We start from the raw sequence: 21,774 nt of genomic DNA, 5'->3' as shown, positions 1-21,774 counted from the left end.
CTCCTGCAGTGCGCAGGACACATTCTGTTTCTCTAGGAACTCTCTCTTTTCTCCACAAAGGCATTCCTGAAGGGAAGACAACACAGGCAGCAATACTGTTCCGCAGGAAACTTTGACGCTTCCAGTATCCTGCTCTCCAGTGGGGAAAACAGTGCTTCTCTCACTAGGTCACCAATATCAAAGTTGCACACTGCATATTACGTGTAGTTTCTGACAAAGGCAAAGACTCTCAAGCAACACCCTGCCCTTCCCAGTTAAAACTTCATACCAAGGCAATTCTGCATGGTGTGAGTAGCGTGACGAACTTACTGCCTTGGGATAGACCTCGCCGTCTGTACACCTTATCAAAGGGTAGTGGGTGATTCAGGGGAATACAGTGCCTTTGTCAGGCTGCTTCGGAAGTCAACTGTCTGCTTGGCATAGAAAGATAGCAAGTAAGGGTTCACATTCTCAACCCTACGGAGTGTTTTTCTTCATTGCAGCCCAGGTTCAGTGCTGGGAACCACTGGCCGTACACCTAAAAGACCTACTGGAGCTGTGTTCGGGTGGCCTTTAGAAAGCTCGGACATCTAGCTATCCAACGAAGAAAGCAGTGTGTCGCCCTTCTCTCCGTATTAAGAGATATGATCCGGATGCCCAAGGTCCCTGAATGTTGTGAAGTCGCCCAGGAAGAGACATTCGGGATGCAGTGTTCTTCCATGGGAGGTGCTGAGGACGCAGGAGTCATAAGAGTCCTGACAAGCTCACTAGCGTGAAAGCACTACATGGACTACGTTTTCATGGTCAATGCTGCATGTCTAATCTTGTGCATGCAATACATGGAACTTACTATGAGCCTGCCTGGCAGAGTCGTGTTCCCTTTAGTATTGGCGCCTGTCGGATGCCTCATGCAAGGAACTGCAAGCACCCTAGTGCTCACAGGAAAGCACCCTTTTCCTCACAGGGGCATTCCAGCACGTATGACTGACAGCAGCACTGTATTTCCGGCATCTCTGAGACTGCAGCTGTCCTTCTTTACAGCTGGAAAGTGCAACTATTCGCATAGATTCCGAATCCGAAAGTTGAACCCTGCCCAAGTACTTTTAGTTTTCAGAAAGCAAAAAGAGAATGAAGGACCACTCTGGCACCTTCCTGGATTAAGTTTGAACAAGGGAGTTGTGCAATGTGTGAATGCTCTACGCGACTTAAGACTTTAGGGAGGTTACGGGTCCTCGCACCTTCGCTAATTGTACTAGAGTTCAGGGGAAAGTATACATTTTCAAGACTGCATGTAATGTCTACTCTGTGCGTGGCCTAGAGAAAGGTCAGGTAAGTGAGTGTACCCAGAACGGACACCAAGAATAGAGTGTTTTCATTGCAGCTCACACTCTGCACTGAGAGCCACTGGCATTACACCTAACACCTGCTAGAGCTGTGTTCCGGAGGTCTCTTGAATGCTTTGGCCATCTAGCTATCTGGAGAAGAAAGCAGAAGTTTAACTTTCACTCTCATTTCAAAGTGGAGATCCGGAGGCCTTAGAGAGCCTAATGCTGGGCAGTCGCCAAGAAGATTGATCCTGTACGAAGTGTTCATCTATGGGACACGGAGAGGAGGCAGTGGCCTTAGGAAAAGTATACAAGAGTTGCTGCACTACCTGCCCAAAAGTAAATGGAGACCATCTGCACTCCTCAATTCGTGGATGGCATATCTGAAGGATACTTTGAAACTTGTGGGGAGATCTCACTTTCCCTTTGGCAAAGAGGGCTCTGGGATGTCTCCTGCAGTGCGCAGGACACATTCTGTTTCTCTAGGAACTCTCTCTTTTCTCCACAAAGGCATTCCTGAAGGGAAGATAACACAGGCAGCAACACTGTTCCGCAGGTAAATTTGATGCTTCCAGTATCCTGCTCTCCAGTGGGGAAAACAGTGCTTCTCTCACTAGGTCACCAATATCAAAGTTGCACACTGCATATTACGTGTAGTTTCTGACAAAGGCAAAGACTCTCAAGCAACACCCTGCCCTTCCCAGTTAAAACTTCATACCAAGGCAATTCTGCATGGTGTGAGTAGCGTGACGAACTTGCTGCCTTGGGATAGACCTCGCCGTCTGTACACCTTATCAAAGGCTAGAGGGTGTTTTAGGGGAATACTGTGACTTTGTCAGGCTGTTTTGGAAGTCAACTGTCTGCTTGGCATAGAAAGACAGCAAGTAAGGGTTCACATTCTCAACCCTACGGAGAGTGTTTCTTCATTGCAGCCCAGGTTCAGTGCTGGGAACCACTGGCCGTACACCTAAAAGACCTGCTGGAGCTGTGTTCGGGTGGCCTTTAGAAAGCTCGGACATCTAGCTATCCAACGAAGGAAGCACTGTGTCGCCCTTCTCTCCGTATTAAGAGATATGATCCAGAGGCCCAAGGTCCCTGAATGTTGTGAAGTCGCCCAGGAAGAGACATTCGGCATGCAGGGTTCTTCCACGGGAGGTGCTGAGGATGCAGGAGTCCCAGGAGTCCTGACAAGCTCACTAGCGTAAAGGCACTACATGGACTACGTTTTCATGGGCAATGCTGCATGCCTAATCTTGTGCATCCAATACATGGACCTTACTATGAGCCTGCCTGGCAGAGTCGTGTTTCCTTTAGTATTGGCGCCTTTGGGATGCCTCATGCAAGGAACTGCAAGCACCCTAGTGCTCACAGGAAAGCGACTTTTTCCTAACAGGGGCATTCCAGCACGTATGACTGACAGCAGCACTGTATTTCTGGCATCTTTGAGACTGCAGCTATCCTTCTTTACAGCTGGGAAGTGCAGCTATTCGCAAAGATACCGAATCCGAAAGTTGAACCCTGCCCAAGTACCTTTAGTTTTTAGAAAGCAAAAAGAGACTGAAGGACCACTCTGGCAGCTACCCGGATTAATTTTGAACCAGGGAGTTGTGCAATGTGTGAATGGCCTACGCGACTGAAGTCTTTAGGGAGGTTACGGGTCCTCGCACCTTCGCTAAGTGTACTAGAGTTCAGGGGAAAGTATACATTTTCAAGACTGCATGGAATGTCTAGTCTGCGCGTGGCCTAGAAAAAGGTCAGGTAATTAAGTGTACCCAGAAAGGACACCAAGAATAGAGTGTTTTCAATGCAGCTAACACTCTGCACTGAGAGCCACTGGCATTACACCAAAGACCAACTAGAGCTGTGTTCCGGAAGTCTCTTGAATGCTTTGGCCAAATAGCTATCTGGAGAAGAAAGCAGAAGTTTAACTTTCGCTTTGCTTTCAAAGTGGTGGTCCGGAGGCCTTAGAGAGCCTAATGCTGTGCAGTCGCCAAGAAGATTGATCCTGTACGAAGTGTTCTTCTATGGGACACGGTGAGGACGCAGTGGCCTTAGGAAAAGTATACTAGAGTTCCTCACTACCTGCCCAAAAGTAAATGGAAATCCTTTGCACTCCTCAATTTGTGGATGGAATATCTGAAGGATACTTTGGACCTTGTGGGGAGATCTCGCTTTTCCTTTGGCAATGAGGACTCTGGGATGCCTCCTGCAGTGTGCAGGACACATTCTGTTTCTCTAGGAACTCTCTCTTTTCTCCAAAAAGGCATTCCTGAAGTGAAGACAACATAGGCAGCAACACTGTTCCGCAGGAAACATTGACGCTTCCAGTATCCTGCTCTCCAGTGGGGAAAAGAGTGCTTCTTTCACTAGGTCACCAATATCAAAGTTGCACACAGCATATTACGTGTAGTTTCTGACAAAGGCAAAGACTCTCAAGCAACACCCTGCCCTTCCCAGTTAAAACTTCATACCAAGGCAATTCTGCATGGTGTGAGTAGCGTGACGAACTTACTGCCTTGGGATAGACCGCGCCGTCTGTACACCTTAACAAAGGCTAGAGGGTGTTTCAGGGGAATACTGTGCCTTTGTCCGGCTGCTTCGGAAGTCAACTGTCTGCTTGGCATAGAAAACAGCAAGTAAGGGTTCACATTCTCAACCCTACGGAGAGTGTTTCTTCATTGCAGCCTAGGTTCAGTGCTGGGAACCCCTGGCCGTACACCATAAAGACCTGCTGGAGCTGTGTTCGGGTGGCCTTTAGAAAGCTCGGACATCTAGCTATCCAACGAAGAAAGCAGTGTGTCGCCCTTCTCTCCGTATTAAGAGATATGATCCGGAGGCCCAAGGTCCCTGAATGTTGTGAATTCGCCCAGGAAGAGACATTCGGGATGCAGTGTTCTTCCATGGGAGGTGCTGAGGACACAGGAGTCCTAAGAGTCCTGACAAGCTCAAGAGCGTGAAGGCACTACATGGACTATGTTTTCAGGGCAATGCTGCATGTCTAATCTTGTGCATCCAATACATGGACCTTACTATGAGCCTGCCTGGCAGAGTCGTGTTCCCTTTAGTATTGGCGCCTTTCGGATGCCTCATGCAAGGAACTGCAAGCACCCTAGTGCTCACAGGAAAGCGCCCTTTTCCTAAAAGGGGCATTCCAGCACGTATGACTGACAGCAGCACTGTATTTCCTGCATCTCTGAGGCTGCAGCTGTCCTTCTATACAGCTGGAACGTGCAACTATTCGCATAGATTCCGAATCCGAAAGTTGAACCCTGCCCAAGTACTTTTAGTTTTCAGAAAGCAAAAAGAGACTGAAGGACCACTCTGGCACCTTCCTGGATTAAGTTTGAACCAGGGAGTTGTGCAATGTGTGAATGCTCTACGCGACTTAAGAGTTTAGGGAGGTTACGGGTCCTCGCAACTTCAGTAAGGGTACTAGAGTTCAGGGGAAAGTATACATTTTCAAGACTACATGTAAGGTCTCCTCTGTGCGTGGCCTAGAGGAAGGTCAGGTAAGTAAGTGTACCCAGAACGGACACCAAGAAGAGAGTGTTTTCTTTGCAGCTCACACTCTGCACTGAGAGCCCCTGGCATTACACCAAACACCTGCTAGAGCTGTGTTCCGGAGGTCTCTTGTATGCTTTGGCCATCTAGCTATCTGGAGAAGAAAGCAGAAGTTGAACTTTCACTCTCCTTTCAAAGTGGAGATCCGGAGGCCTTAGAGAGCCTACTGCTGTGCAGTCGCCAAGAAGATTGATCCTGTACGAAGTGTTCTTCTATGGGACACGGTGAGGACGCAGTGGCCTTAGGAAAAGTACACTAGAGTTCCTGCACTACCTGCCCAAAAGTAAATGGAAATCCTCTGCACTCCTCAATTTGTGGATGGAATACCTGAAGTATACTTTGAAACTTGTGGGGAGATCTCGCTTTCCCTTTGGCAATGAGGGCTCTGGGATGCGTCCTGCACTGTGCAGAACACATTCTGTTTCTCTAGGAACTCTCTCTTTTCTCCACAAAGGCATTCCTGAAGTGAAGACAACACAGGCAGCAACACTGTTCCGAAGGAAACTTTAACGCTTCCAGTATCCTGCTCTCCAGTGGGGAAAACAGTGCTTCTCTCACTAGGTCACCAATATCAAAGTTGCACACTGCATATTACGTGTAGTTTCAGAAAAAGGCAAAGACTCTCAAGCAACACCCTGCCCTTCACAGTTAAATCTTCATACCAAGGCAATTCTGCATGGTGTGAGTAGCGTGACGAACTTACTGCCTTCGGATAGACCGCGCTGTCTGTACACCTTATCAAAGGCTAGTGGGTCTTTCAGGGGAATACTGTGCCTTTGTCAGGTTGCTTCGGAAGTCAACTGTCTGCTTGGCATAGAAAGACAGCAAGTAAGGGTTCACATTCTCAACCCTACGGAGAGTGTTTCTTCATTGCACCCCAGGTTCAGTGCTGGGAACCACAGGCCGTACACCTAAAAGACCTGCTGGAGCTGTGTTCGGGTGGCCTTTAGAAAGCTCGGACATCTAGCTATCCAACGAAGAAAGCAGTGTGTCGCCCTTCTCTCCGTAATAAGAGATATGATCCACAGGCCCAAGGTCCCTGAATGTTGTGAAGTCGCCCAGGAAGAGACATTCGGGATGGAGTGTTCTTCCATGGGAGTTGCTGAGGACGCAGGATTCCTAAGAGTCCTGACAAGCTCACTAGCGTGAAGGCACTACATGGACTACGTTTTCATAGGCCATGCTGCATGTCTAATCTTGTGCATCCAATACATGGACCATACTATGAGCCTGCCTGGCAGAGTCGTGTTCCCTTTAGTATTGGCTCCTTTGGGATGCCTCATGCAAGGAACAGCAAGCACCCTAGTGCTCACAGGAAAGCGCCCTTTTCCTAACAGGGGGATTTCAGCACGTATGACTGAGAGCAGCACTGTATTTCCGGCATCTCTGAGGCTGCATCTGTCCTTCTTTACAGCTGGGAACAGCAACTATTCGCAAAGATTCCGAATCCGAAAGTTGAACCCTGCCCAAGTACTTTTAGTTTTCAGAAAGCAAAAAGAGAATGAAGGACCACTCTGGCACCTTCCTGGATTAAGTTTGAACAAGGGAGTTGTGCAATGTGTGAATGCTCTACGCGACTTAAGACTTTAGGGAGGTTACGGGTCCTCGCACCTTCGCTAATTGTACTAGAGTTCAGGGGAAAGTATACATTTTCAAGACTGCATGTAATGTCTACTCTGTGCGTGGCCTAGAGAAAGGTCAGGTAAGTAAGTGTACCCAGAACGGACACCAAGAATAGAGTGTTTTCATTGCAGCTCACACTCTGCACTGAGAGCCCCTGGCATTACACCTAACACCTGCTAGAGCTGTGTTCCGTAGGTCTCTTGAATGCTTTGGCCATCTAGCTATCTGGAGAAGAAAGCAGAAGTTTAACTTTCACTCTCCTTTCAAAGTGGAGATCCGGAGGCCTTAGAGAGCCTAATGCTGGGCAGTCGCCAAGAAGATTGACCCTGTACGAAGTGTTCATCTATGGGACACGGAGAGGAGGCAGTGGCCTTAGGAAAAGTATACAAGAGTTGCTGCACTACCTGCCCAAACGTAAATGGAGATCATCTGCACTCCTCAATTCGTGGATGGCATATCTGAAAGATACTTTGAAACTTGTGGGGAGATCTCGCTTTCCCTTTGGCAAAGAGGGCTCTGGGATGTCTCCTGCAGTGCGCAGGACAAATTCTGTTTCTCTAGGAACTCTCTCTTTTCTCCACAAAGGCATTCCTGAAGGGAAGATAACACAGGCAGCAACACTGTTCCGCAGGTAACGTTGATGCTTCCAGTATCCTGCTCTCCAGTGGGGAAAACAGTGCTTCTCTCACTAGGTCACCAATATCAAAGTTGCACACTGCATATTACGTGTAGTTTCAGACAAAGGCAAAGACTCTCAAGCAACACCCTGCCCTCCCCAGTTAAAACTTCATACCAAGGCAATTCTGCATGGTGTGAGTAGCGTGACGAACTTGCTGCCTTGGGATAGACCTCGCCGTGTGTACACCTTATCAAAGGCTAGAGGGTGTTTTAGGGGAATACTGTGACTTTGTCAGGCTGTTTTGGAAGTCAACTGTCTGCTTGGCATAGAAAGACAGCAAGTAAGGGTTCACATTCTCAACCCTACGGAGAGTGTTTCTTCATTGCAGCCCAGGTTCAGTGCTGGGAACCACTGGCCGTACACCTAAAAGACCTGCTGGAGCTGTGTTCGGGTGGCCTTTAGAAAGCTCGGACATCTAGCTATCCAACGAAGGAAGCACTGTGTCGCCCTTCTCTCCGTATTAAGAGATATGATCCGGAGGCCCAAGGTCCCTGAATGTTGTGAAGTCTCCCAGGAAGAGACATTCGGCATGCAGGGTTCTTCCACGGGAGGTGCTGAGGATGCAGGAGTCCCAGGAGTCCTGACAAGCTCACTAGCGTAAAGGCACTACATGGACTACGTTTTCATGGGCAATGCTGCATGCCTAATCTTGTGCATCCAATACATGGACCTTACTATGAGCCTGCCTGGCAGAGTCGTGTTTCCTTTAGTATTGGCGCCTTTGGGATGCCTCATGCAAGGAACTGCAAGCACCCTAGTGCTCACAGGAAAGCGACTTTTTCCTAACAGGGGCATTCCAGCACGTATGACTGACAGCAGCACTGTATTTCTGGCATCTTTGAGACTGCAGCTATCCTTCTTTACAGCTGGGAAGTGCAGCTATTCGCAAAGATACCGAATCCGAAAGTTGAACCCTGCCCAAGTACCTTTAGTTTTTAGAAAGCAAAAAGAGACTGAAGGACCACTCTGGCAGCTACCCGGATTAATTTTGAACCAGCGAGTTGTGCAATGTGTGAATGGCCTACGCGACTGAAGTCTTTAGGGAGGTTACGGGTCCTCGCACCTTCGCTAAGTGTACTAGAGTTCAGGGGAAAGTATACATTTTCAAGACTGCATGGAATGTCTAGTCTGCGCGTGGCCTAGAAAAAGGTCAGGTAATTAAGTGTACCCAGAAAGGACACCAAGAATAGAGTGTTTTCAATGCAGCTAACACTCTGCACTGAGAGCCACTGGCATTACACCAAAGACCAACTAGAGCTGTGTTCCGGAAGTCTCTTGAATGCTTTGGCCAAATAGCTATCTGGAGAAGAAAGCAGAAGTTTAACTTTCGCTTTGCTTTCAAAGTGGTGGTCCGGAGGCCTTAGAGAGCCTAATGCTGTGCAGTCGCCAAGAAGATTGATCCTGTACGAAGTGTTCTTCTATGGGACACGGTGAGGACGCAGTGGCCTTAGGAAAAGTATACTAGAGTTCCTCACTACCTGCCCAAAAGTAAATGGAAATCCTTTGCACTCCTCAAATGGTGGATGGAATATCTGAAGGATACTTTGGACCTTGTGGGGAGATCTCGCTTTTCCTTTGGCAATGAGGACTCTGGGATGCCTCCTGCAGTGTGCAGGACACATTCTGTTTCTCTAGGAACTCTCTCTTTTCTCCAAAAAGGCATTCCTGAAGTGAAGACAACATAGGCAGCAACACTGTTCCGCAGGAAACATTGACGCTTCCAGTATCCTGCTCTCCAGTGGGGAAAACAGTGCTTCTTTCACTAGGTCACCAATATCAAAGTGGCACACAGCATATTACGTGTAGTTTCTGACAAAGGCAAAGACTCTCAAGCAACACCCTGCCCTTCCCAGTTAAAACTTCATACCAAGGCAATTCTGCATGGTGTGAGTAGCGTGACGAACTTACTGCCTTGGGATAGACCGCGCCGTCTGTACACCTTAACAAAGGCTAGAGGGTGTTTCAGGGGAATACTGTGCCTTTGTCCGGCTGCTTCGGAAGTCAACTGTCTGCTTGGCATAGAAAAACAGCAAGTAAGGGTTCACATTCTCAACCCTACGGAGAGTGTTTCTTCATTGCAGCCTAGGTTCAGTGCTGGGAACCCCTGGCCGTACACCATAAAGACCTGCTGGAGCTGTGTTCGGGTGGCCTTTAGAAAGCTCGGACATCTAGCTATCCAACGAAGAAAGCAGTGTGTCGCCCTTCTCTCCGTATTAAGAGATATGATCCGGAGGCCCAAGGTCCCTGAATGTTGTGAATTCGCCCAGGAAGAGACATTCGGGATGCAGTGTTCTTCCATGGGAGGTGCTGAGGACACAGGAGTCCTAAGAGTCCTGACAAGCTCAAGAGCGTGAAGGCACTACATGGACTATGTTTTCAGGGCAATGCTGCATGTCTAATCTTGTGCATCCAATACATGGACCTTACTATGAGCCTGCCTGGCAGAGTCGTGTTCCCTTTAGTATTGGCGCCTTTCGGATGCCTCATGCAAGGAACTGCAAGCACCCTAGTGCTCACAGGAAAGCGCCCTTTTCCTAAAAGGGGCATTCCAGCACGTATGACTGACAGCAGCACTGTATTTCCTGCATCTCTGAGGCTGCAGCTGTCCTTCTATACAGCTGGAACGTGCAACTATTCGCATAGATTCCGAATCCGAAAGTTGAACCCTGCCCAAGTACTTTTAGTTTTCAGAAAGCAAAAAGAGACTGAAGGACCACTCTGGCACCTTCCTGGATTAAGTTTGAACCAGGGAGTTGTGCAATGTGTGAATGCTCTACGCGACTTAAGAGTTTAGGGAGGTTACGGGTCCTCGCAACTTCAGTAAGGGTACTAGAGTTCAGGGGAAAGTATACATTTTCAAGACTACATGTAAGGTCTCCTCTGTGCGTGGCCTAGAGGAAGGTCAGGTAAGTAAGTGTACCCAGAACGGACACCAAGAAGAGAGTGTTTTCTTTGCAGCTCACACTCTGCACTGAGAGCCCCTGGCATTACACCAAACACCTGCTAGAGCTGTGTTCCGGAGGTCTCTTGTATGCTTTGGCCATCTAGCTATCTGGAGAAGAAAGCAGAAGTTGAACTTTCACTCTCCTTTCAAAGTGGAGATCCGGAGGCCTTAGAGAGCCTACTGCTGTGCAGTCGCCAAGAAGATTGATCCTGTACGAAGTGTTCTTCTATGGGACACGGTGAGGACGCAGTGGCCTTAGGAAAAGTACACTAGAGTTCCTGCACTACCTGCCCAAAAGTAAATGGAAATCCTCTGCACTCCTCAATTTGTGGATGGAATACCTGAAGTATACTTTGAAACTTGTGGGGAGATCTCGCTTTCCCTTTGGCAATGAGGGCTCTGGGATGCGTCCTGCACTGTGCAGAACACATTTTGTTTCTCTAGGAACTCTCTCTTTTCTCCACAAAGGCATTCCTGAAGTGAAGACAACACAGGCAGCAACACTGTTCCGAAGGAAACTTTGACGCTTCCAGTATCCTGCTCTCCAGTGGGGAAAACAGTGCTTCTCTCACTAGGTCACCAATATCAAAGTTGCACACTGCATATTACGTGTAGTGTCAGACAAAGGCAAAGACTCTCAAGCAACACCCTGCCCTTCCCAGTTAAATCTTCATACCAAGGCAATTCTGCATGGTGTGAGTAGCGTGACGAACTTACTGCCTTGGGATAGACCTCGCCGTCTGTACACCTTATCAAAGGCTAGAGGGTGTTTTAGGGGAATACTGTGACTTTGTCAGGCTGTTTCGGAAGTGAACTGTCTGCTTGGCATAGAAAGACAGCAAGTAAGGGTTCACATTCTCAACCCTACGGAGAGTGTTTCTTCATTGCAGCCCAGGTTCAGTGCTGGGAACCACTGGCCGTACACCTAAAAGACCTGCTGGAGCTGTGTTCGGGTGGCCTTTAGAAAGCTCGGACATCTAGCTATCCAACGAAGGAAGCAGTGTGTCGCCCTTCTCTCCGTATTAAGAGATATGATCCGGAGGCCCAAGGTCCCTGAATGTTGTGAAGTCGCCCAGGAAGAGACATTCGGCATGCAGGGTTCTTCCACGGGAGGTGCTGAGGATGCAGGAGTCCCAGGAGTCCTGACAAGCTCACTAGCGTAAAGGCACTACATGGACTACGTTTTCATGGGCAATGCTGCATGCCTAATCTTGTGCATGCAATACATGGACCTTACTATGAGCCTGCCTGGCAGAGTCGTGTTTCCTTTAGTATTGGCGCCTTTGGGATGCCTCATGCAAGGAACTGCAAGCACCCTAGTGCTCACAGGAAAGCGACTTTTTCCTAACAGGGGCATTCCAGCACGTATGACTGACAGCAGCACTGTATTTCTGGCATCTTTGAGACTGCAGCTATCCTTCTTTACAGCTGGGAAGTGCAGCTATTCGCAAAGATACCGAATCCGAAAGTTGAACCCTGCCCAAGTACCTTTAGTTTTTAGAAAGCAAAAAGAGACTGAAGGACCACTCTGGCAGCTACCCGGATTAATTTTGAACCAGGGAGTTGTGCAATGTGTGAATGGCCTACGCGACTGAAGTCTTTAGGGAGGTTATGGGTCCTCGCACCTTCGCTAAGTGTACTAGAGTTCAGGGGAAAGTATACATTTTCAAGACTGCATGGAATGTCTAGTCTGCGCGTGGCCTAGAAAAAGGTCAGGTAATTAAGTGTACCCAGAAAGGACACCAAGAATAGAGTGTTTTCAATGCAGCTAACACTCTGCACTGAGAGCCACTGGCATTACACCAAAGACCAACTAGAGCTGTGTTCCGGAAGTCTCTTGAATGCTTTGGCCAAATAGCTATCTGGAGAAGAAAGCAGAAGTTTAACTTTCGCTTTGCTTTCAAAGTGGTGGTCCGGAGGCCTTAGAGAGCCTAATGCTGTGCAGTCGCCAAGAAGATTGATCCTGTACGAAGTGTTCTTCTATGGGACACGGTGAGGACGCAGTGGCCTTAGGAAAAGTATACTAGAGTTCCTCACTACCTGCCCAAAAGTAAATGGAAATCCTTTGCACTCCTCAATTTGTGGATGGAATATCTGAAGGATACTTTGGACCTTGTGGGGAGATCTCGCTTTTCCTTTGGCAATGAGGACTCTGGGATGCCTCCTGCAGTGTGCAGGACACATTCTGTTTCTCTAGGAACTCTCTCTTTTCTCCAAAAAGGCATTCCTGAAGTGAAGACAACATAGGCAGCAACACTGTTCCGCAGGAAACATTGACGCTTCCAGTATCCTGCTCTCCAGTGGGGAAAACAGTGCTTCTTTCACTAGGTCACCAATATCAAAGTGGCACACAGCATATTACGTGTAGTTTCTGACAAAGGCAAAGACTCTCAAGCAACACCATGCCCTTCCCAGTTAAAACTTCATACCAAGGCAATTCTGCATGGTGTGAGTAGCGTGACGAACTTACTGCCTTGGGATAGACCGCGCCGTCTGTACACCTTAACAAAGGCTAGAGGGTGTTTCAGGGGAATACTGTGCCTTTGTCCGGCTGCTTCGGAAGTCAACTGTCTGCTTGGCATAGAAAAACAGCAAGTAAGGGTTCACATTCTCAACCCTACGGAGAGTGTTTCTTCATTGCAGCCCAGGTTCAGTGCTGGGAACCCCTGGCCGTACACCATAAAGACCTGCTGGAGCTGTGTTCGGGTGGCCTTTAGAAAGCTCGGACATCTAGCTATCCAACGAAGAAAGCAGTGTGTCGCCCTTCTCTCCGTATTAAGAGATATGATCCGGAGGCCCAAGGTCCCTGAATGTTGTGAATTCGCCCAGGAAGAGACATTCGGGATGCAGTGTTCTTCCATGGGAGGTGCTGAGGACACAGGAGTCCTAAGAGTCCTGACAAGCTCAAGAGCGTGAAGGCACTACATGGACTATGTTTTCAGGGCAATGCTGCATGTCTAATCTTGTGCATCCAATACATGGACCTTACTATGAGCCTGCCTGGCAGAGTCGTGTTCCCTTTAGTATTGGCGCCTTTCGGATGCCTCATGCAAGGAACTGCAAGCACCCTAGTGCTCACAGGAAAGCGCCCTTTTCCTAAAAGGGGCATTCCAGCACGTATGACTGACAGCAGCACTGTATTTCCTGCATCTCTGAGGCTGCAGCTGTCCTTCTATACAGCTGGAACGTGCAACTATTCGCATAGATTCCGAATCCGAAAGTTGAACCCTGCCCAAGTACTTTTAGTTTTCAGAAAGCAAAAAGAGACTGAAGGACCACTCTGGCACCTTCCTGGATTAAGTTTGAACCAGGGAGTTGTGCAATGTGTGAATGCTCTACGCGACTTAAGAGTTTAGGGAGGTTACGGGTCCTCGCAACTTCAGTAAGGGTACTAGAGTTCAGGGGAAAGTATACATTTTCAAGACTACATGTAAGGTCTCCTCTGTGCGTGGCCTAGAGGAAGGTCAGGTAAGTAAGTGTACCCAGAACGGACACCAAGAAGAGAGTGTTTTCTTTGCAGCTCACACTCTGCACTGAGAGCCCCTGGCATTACACCAAACACCTGCTAGAGCTGTGTTCCGGAGGTCTCTTGTATGCTTTGGCCATCTAGCTATCTGGAGAAGAAAGCAGAAGTTGAACTTTCACTCTCCTTTCAAAGTGGAGATCCGGAGGCCTTAGAGAGCCTACTGCTGTGCAGTCGCCAAGAAGATTGATCCTGTACGAAGTGTTCTTCTATGGGACACGGTGAGGACGCAGTGGCCTTAGGAAAAGTACACTAGAGTTCCTGCACTACCTGCCCAAAAGTAAATGGAAATCCTCTGCACTCCTCAATTTGTGGATGGAATACCTGAAGTATACTTTGAAACTTGTGGGGAGATCTCGCTTTCCCTTTGGCAATGAGGGCTCTGGGATGCGTCCTGCACTGTGCAGAACACATTCTGTTTCTCTAGGAACTCTCTCTTTTCTCCACAAAGGCATTCCTGAAGTGAAGACAACACAGGCAGCAACACTGTTCCGAAGGAAACTTTGACGCTTCCAGTATCCTGCTCTCCAGTGGGGAAAGAGTGGTTCTCTCACTAGGTCACCAATATCAAAGTTGCACACTGCATATTACGTGTAGTGTCAGACAAAGGCAAAGACTCTCAAGCAACACCCTGCCCTTCCCAGTTAAATCTTCATACCAAGGCAATTCTGCATGGTGTGAGTAGCGTGACGAACTTACTGCCTTGGGATAGACCTCGCCGTCTGTACACCTTATCAAAGGCTAGAGGGTGTTTTAGGGGAATACTGTGACTTTGTCAGGCTGTTTCGGAAGTGAACTGTCTGCTTGGCATAGAAAGACAGCAAGTAAGGGTTCACATTCTCAACCCTACGGAGAGTGTTTCTTCATTGCAGCCCAGGTTCAGTGCTGGGAACCACTGGCCGTACACCTAAAAGACCTGCTGGAGCTGTGTTCGGGTGGCCTTTAGAAAGCTCGGACATCTAGCTATCCAACGAAGGAAGCAGTGTGTCGCCCTTCTCTCCGTATTAAGAGATATGATCCGGAGGCCCAAGGTCCCTGAATGTTGTGAAGTCGCCCAGGAAGAGACATTCGGCATGCAGGGTTCTTCCACGGGAGGTGCTGAGGATGCAGGAGTCCCAGGAGTCCTGACAAGCTCACTAGCGTAAAGGCACTACATGGACTACGTTTTCATGGGCAATGCTGCATGCCTAATCTTGTGCATGCAATACATGGACCTTACTATGAGCCTGCCTGGCAGAGTCGTGTTTCCTTTAGTATTGGCGCCTTTGGGATGCCTCATGCAAGGAACTGCAAGCACCCTAGTGCTCACAGGAAAGCGACTTTTTCCTAACAGGGGCATTCCAGCACGTATGACTGACAGCAGCACTGTATTTCTGGCATCTTTGAGACTGCAGCTATCCTTCTTTACAGCTGGGAAGTGCAGCTATTCGCAAAGATACCGAATCCGAAACTTGAACCCTGCCCAAGTACCTTTAGTTTTTAGAAAGCAAAAAGAGACTGAAGGACCACTCTGGCAGCTACCCGGATTAATTTTGAACCAGGGAGTTGTGCAATGTGTGAATGGCCTACGCGACTGAAGTCTTTAGGGAGGTTACGGGTCCTCGCACCTTCGCTAAGTGTACTAGAGTTCAGGGGAAAGTATACATTTTCAAGACTGCATGGAATGTCTAGTCTGCGCGTGGCCTAGAAAAAGGTCAGGTAATTAAGTGTACCCAGAAAGGACACCAAGAATAGAGTGTTTTCAATGCAGCTAACACTCTGCACTGAGAGCCACTGGCATTACACCAAAGACCAACTAGAGCTGTGTTCCGGAAGTCTCTTGAATGCTTTGGCCAAATAGCTATCTGGAGAAGAAAGCAGAAGTTTAACTTTCGCTTTGCTTTCAAAGTGGTGGTCCGGAGGCCTTAGAGAGCCTAATGCTGTGCAGTCGCCAAGAAGATTGATCCTGTACGAAGTGTTCTTCTATGGGACACGGTGAGGACGCAGTGGCCTTAGGAAAAGTATACTAGAGTTCCTCACTACCTGCCCAAAAGTAAATGGAAATCCTTTGCACTCCTCAATTTGTGGATGGAATATCTGAAGGATACTTTGGACCTTGTGGGGAGATCTCGCTTTTCCTTTGGCAATGAGGACTCTGGGATGCCTCCTGCAGTGTGCAGGACACATTCTGTTTCTCTAGGAACTCTCTCTTTTCTCCAAAAAGGCATTCCTGAAGTGAAGACAACATAGGCAGCAACACTGTTCCGCAGGAAACATTGACGCTTCCAGTATCCTGCTCTCCAGTGGGGAAAACAGTGCTTCTTTCACTAGGTCACCAATATCAAAGTGGCACACAGCATATTACGTGTAGTTTCTGACAAAGGCAAAGACTCTCAAGCAACACCCTGCCCTTCCCAGTTAAAACTTCATACCAAGGCAATTCTGCATGGTGTGAGTAGCGTGACGAACTTACTGCCTTGGGATAGACCGCGCCGTCTGTACACCTTAACAAAGGCTAGAGGGTGTTTCAGGGGAATACTGTGCCTTTGTCCGGCTGCTTCGGAAGTCAACTGTCTGCTTGGCATAGAAAAACAGCAAGTAAGGGTTCACATTCTCAACCCTACGGAGAGTGTTTCTTCATTGCAGCCTAGGTTCAGTGCTGGGAACCCCTGGCCGTACACCATAAAGACCTGCTGGAGCTGTGTTCGGGTGGCCTTTAGAAAGCTCGGACATCTAGCTATCCAACGAAGAAAGCAGTGTGTCGCCCTTCTCTCCGTATTAAGAGATATGATCCGGAGGCCCAAGGTCCCTGAATGTTGTGAATTCGCCCAGGAAGAGACATTCGGGATGCAGTGTTCTTCCATGGGAGGTGCTGAGGACACAGGAGTCCTAAGAGTCCTGACAAGCTCAAGAGCGTGAAGGCACTACATGGACTATGTTTTCAGGGCAATGCTGCATGTCTAATCTTGTGCATCCAATACATGGACCTTACTATGAGCCTGCCTGGCAGAGTCGTGTTCCCTTTAGTATTGGCGCCTTTCGGATGCCTCATGCAAGGAACTGCAAGCACCCTAGTGCTCACAGGAAAGCGCCCTTTTCCTAAAAGGGGCATTCCAGCACGTATGACTGACAGCAGCACTGTATTTCCTGCATCTCTGAGGCTGCAGCTGTCCTTCTATACAGCTGGAACGTGCAACTATTCGCATAGATTCCGAATCCGAAAGTTGAACCCTGCCCAAGTACTTTTAGTTTTCAGAAAGCAAAAAGAGACTGAAGGACCACTCTGGCACCTTCCTGGATTAAGTTTGAACCAGGGAGTTGTGCAATGTGTGAATGCTCTACGCGACTTAAGAGTTTAGGGAGGTTACGGGTCCTCGCAACTTCAGTAAGGGTACTAGAGTTCAGGGGAAAGTATACATTTTCAAGACTACATGTAAGGTCTCCTCTGTGCGTGGCCTAGAGGAAGGTCAGGTAAGTAAGTGTACCCAGAACGGACACCAAGAAGAGAGTGTTTTCTTTGCAGCTCACACTCTGCACTGAGAGCCCCTGGCATTACACCAAACACCTGCTAGAGCTGTGTTCCGGAGGTCTCTTGTATGCTTTGGCCATCTAGCTATCTGGAGAAGAAAGCAGAAGTTGAACTTTCACTCTCCTTTCAAAGTGGAGATCCGGAGGCCTTAGAGAGCCTACTGCTGTGCAGTCGCCAAGAAGATTGATCCTGTACGAAGTGTTCTTCTATGGGACACGGTGAGGACGCAGTGGCCTTAGGAAAAGTACACTAGAGTTCCTGCACTACCTGCCCAAAAGTAAATGGAAATCCTCTGCACTCCTCAATTTGTGGATGGAATACCTGAAGTATACTTTGAAACTTGTGGGGAGATCTCGCTTTCCCTTTGGCAATGAGGGCTCTGGGATGCGTCCTGCACTGTGCAGAACACATTCTGTTTCTCTAGGAACTCTCTCTTTTCTCCACAAAGGCATTCCTGAAGTGAAGACAACACAGGCAGCAACACTGTTCCGAAGGAAACTTTGACGCTTCCAGTATCCTGCTCTCCAGTGGGGAAAACAGTGTTTCTCTCACTAGGTCACCAATATCAAAGTTGCACACTGCATATTACGTGTAGTGTCAGACAAAGGCAAAGACTCTCAAGCAACACCCTGCCCTTCCCAGTTAAATCTTCATACCAAGGCAATTCTGCATGGTGTGAGTAGCGTGACGAACTTACTGCCTTGGGATAGACCTCGCCGTCTGTACACCTTATCAAAGGCTAGAGGGTGTTTTAGGGGAATACTGTGACTTTGTCAGGCTGTTTCGGAAGTGAACTGTCTGCTTGGCATAGAAAGACAGCAAGTAAGGGTTCACATTCTCAACCCTACGGAGAGTGTTTCTTCATTGCAGCCCAGGTTCAGTGCTGGGAACCACTGGCCGTACACCTAAAAGACCTGCTGGAGCTGTGTTCGGGTGGCCTTTAGAAAGCTCGGACATCTAGCTATCCAACGAAGGAAGCAGTGTGTCGCCCTTCTCTCCGTATTAAGAGATATGATCCGGAGGCCCAAGGTCCCTGAATGTTGTGAAGTCGCCCAGGAAGAGACATTCGGCATGCAGGGTTCTTCCACGGGAGGTGCTGAGGATGCAGGAGTCCCAGGAGTCCTGACAAGCTCACTAGCGTAAAGGCACTACATGGACTACGTTTTCATGGGCAATGCTGCATGCCTAATCTTGTGCATGCAATACATGGACCTTACTATGAGCCTGCCTGGCAGAGTCGTGTTTCCTTTAGTATTGGCGCCTTTGGGATGCCTCATGCAAGGAACTGCAAGCACCCTAGTGCTCACAGGAAAGCGACTTTTTCCTAACAGGGGCATTCCAGCACGTATGACTGACAGCAGCACTGTATTTCTGGCATCTTTGAGACTGCAGCTATCCTTCTTTACAGCTGGGAAGTGCAGCTATTCGCAAAGATACCGAATCCGAAAGTTGAACCCTGCCCAAGTACCTTTAGTTTTTAGAAAGCAAAAAGAGACTGAAGGACCACTCTGGCAGCTACCCGGATTAATTTTGAACCAGGGAGTTGTGCAATGTGTGAATGGCCTACGCGACTGAAGTCTTTAGGGAGGTTACGGGTCCTCGCACCTTCGCTAAGTGTACTAGAGTTCAGGGGAAAGTATACATTTTCAAGACTGCATGGAATGTCTAGTCTGCGCGTGGCCTAGAAAAAGGTCAGGTAATTAAGTGTACCCAGAAAGGACACCAAGAATAGAGTGTTTTCAATGCAGCTAACACTCTGCACTGAGAGCCACTGGCATTACACCAAAGACCAACTAGAGCTGTGTTCCGGAAGTCTCTTGAATGCTTTGGCCAAATAGCTATCTGGAGAAGAAAGCAGAAGTTTAACTTTCGCTTTGCTTTCAAAGTGGTGGTCCGGAGGCCTTAGAGAGCCTAATGCTGTGCAGTCGCCAAGAAGATTGATCCTGTACGAAGTGTTCTTCTATGGGACACGGTGAGGACGCAGTGGCCTTAGGAAAAGTATACTAGAGTTCCTCACTACCTGCCCAAAAGTAAATGGAAATCCTTTGCACTCCTCAATTTGTGGATGGAATATCTGAAGGATACTTTGGACCTTGTGGGGAGATCTCGCTTTTCCTTTGGCAATGAGGACTCTGGGATGCCTCCTGCAGTGTGCAGGACACATTCTGTTTCTCTAGGAACTCTCTCTTTTCTCCAAAAAGGCATTCCTGAAGTGAAGACAACATAGGCAGCAACACTGTTCCGCAGGAAACATTGACGCTTCCAGTATCCTGCTCTCCAGTGGGGAAAACAGTGCTTCTTTCACTAGGTCACCAATATCAAAGTGGCACACAGCATATTACGTGTAGTTTCTGACAAAGGCAAAGACTCTCAAGCAACACCCTGCCCTTCCCAGTTAAAACTTCATACCAAGGCAATTCTGCATGGTGTGAGTAGCGTGACGAACTTACTGCCTTGGGATAGACCACGCCGTCTGTACACCTTAACAAAGGCTAGAGGGTGTTTCAGGGGAATACTGTGCCTTTGTCCGGCTGCTTCGGAAGTCAACTGTCTGCTTGGCATAGAAAAACAGCAAGTAAGGGTTCACATTCTCAACCCTACGGAGAGTGTTTCTTCATTGCAGCCTAGGTTCAGTGCTGGGAACCCCTGGCCGTACACCATAAAGACCTGCTGGAGCTGTGTTCGGGTGGCCTTTAGAAAGCTCGGACATCTAGCTATCCAACGAAGAAAGCAGTGTGTCGCCCTTCTCTCCGTATTAAGAGATATGATCCGGAGGCCCAAGGTCCCTGAATGTTGTGAATTCGCCCAGGAAGAGACATTCGGGATGCAGTGTTCTTCCATGGGAGGTGCTGAGGACACAGGAGTCCTAAGAGTCCTGACAAGCTCAAGAGCGTGAAGGCACTACATGGACTATGTTTTCAGGGCAATGCTGCATGTCTAATCTTGTGCATCCAATACATGGACCTTACTATGAGCCTGCCTGGCAGAGTCGTGTTCCCTTTAGTATTGGCGCCTTTCGGATGCCTCATGCAAGGAACTGCAAGCACCCTAGTGCTCACAGGAAAGCGCCCTTTTCCTAAAAGGGGCATTCCAGCACGTATGACTGACAGCAGCACTGTATTTCCTGCATCTCTGAGGCTGCAGCTGTCCTTCTATACAGCTGGAACGTGCAACTATTCGCATAGATTCCGAATCCGAAAGTTGAACCCTGCCCAAGTACTTTTAGTTTTCAGAAAGCAAAAAGAGACTGAAGGACCACTCTGGCACCTTCCTGGATTAAGTTTGAACCAGGGAGTTGTGCAATGTGTGAATGCTCTACGCGACTTAAGAGTTTAGGGAGGTTACGGGTCCTCGCAACTTCAGTAAGGGTACTAGAGTTCAGGGGAAAGTATACATTTTCAAGACTACATGTAAGGTCTCCTCTGTGCGTGGCCTAGAGGAAGGTCAGGTAAGTAAGTGTACCCAGAACGGACACCAAGAAGAGAGTGTTTTCTTTGCAGCTCACACTCTGCACTGAGAGCCCCTGGCATTACACCAAACACCTGCTAGAGCTGTGTTCCGGAGGTCTCTTGTATGCTTTGGCCATCTAGCTATCTGGAGAAGAAAGCAGAAGTTGAACTTTCACTCTCCTTTCAAAGTGGAGATCCGGAGGCCTTAGAGAGCCTACTGCTGTGCAGTCGCCAAGAAGATTGATCCTGTACGAAGTGTTCTTCTATGGGACACGGTGAGGACGCAGTGGCCTTAGGAAAAGTACACTAGAGTTCCTGCACTACCTGCCCAAAAGTAAATGGAAATCCTCTGCACTCCTCAATTTGTGGATGGAATACCTGAAGTATACTTTGAAACTTGTGGGGAGATCTCGCTTTCCCTTTGGCAATGAGGGCTCTGGGATGCGTCCTGCACTGTGCAGAACACATTCTGTTTCTCTAGGAACTCTCTCTTTTCTCCACAAAGGCATTCCTGAAGTGAAGACAACACAGGCAGCAACACTGTTCCGAAGGAAACTTTGACGCTTCCAGTATCCTGCTCTCCAGTGGGGAAAACAGTGCTTCTCTCACTAGGTCACCAATATCAAAGTTGCACACTGCATATTACGTGTAGTTTCAGACAAAGGCAAAGACTCTCAAGCAACACCCTGCCCTTCCCAGTTAAATCTTCATACCAAGGCAATTCTGCATGGTGTGAGTAGCGTGACGAACTTACTGCCTTGGGATAGACCTCGCCGTCTGTACACCTTATCAAAGGCTAGAGGGTGTTTTAGGGGAATACTGTGACTTTGTCAGGCTGTTTCGGAAGTGAACTGTCTGCTTGGCATAGAAAGACAGCAAGTAAGGGTTCACATTCTCAACCCTACGGAGAGTGTTTCTTCATTGCAGCCCAGGTTCAGTGCTGGGAACCACTGGCCGTACACCTAAAAGACCTGCTGGAGCTGTGTTCGGGTGGCCTTTAGAAAGCTCGGACATCTAGCTATCCAACGAAGGAAGAAGTGTGTCGCCCTTCTCTCCGTATTAAGAGATATGATCCGGAGGCCCAAGGTCCCTGAATGTTGTGAAGTCGCCCAGGAAGAGACATTCGGCATGCAGGGTTCTTCCACGGGAGGTGCTGAGGATGCAGGAGTCCCAGGAGTCCTGA

Source organism: Eschrichtius robustus, chromosome 15 (genome assembly GCF_028021215.1).
Source record: "Eschrichtius robustus isolate mEscRob2 chromosome 15, mEscRob2.pri, whole genome shotgun sequence".
Taxonomy (NCBI): Eukaryota; Metazoa; Chordata; class Mammalia; order Artiodactyla; family Eschrichtiidae; genus Eschrichtius; species Eschrichtius robustus.
Note: the sequence above shows the minus strand (reverse complement) of the source record.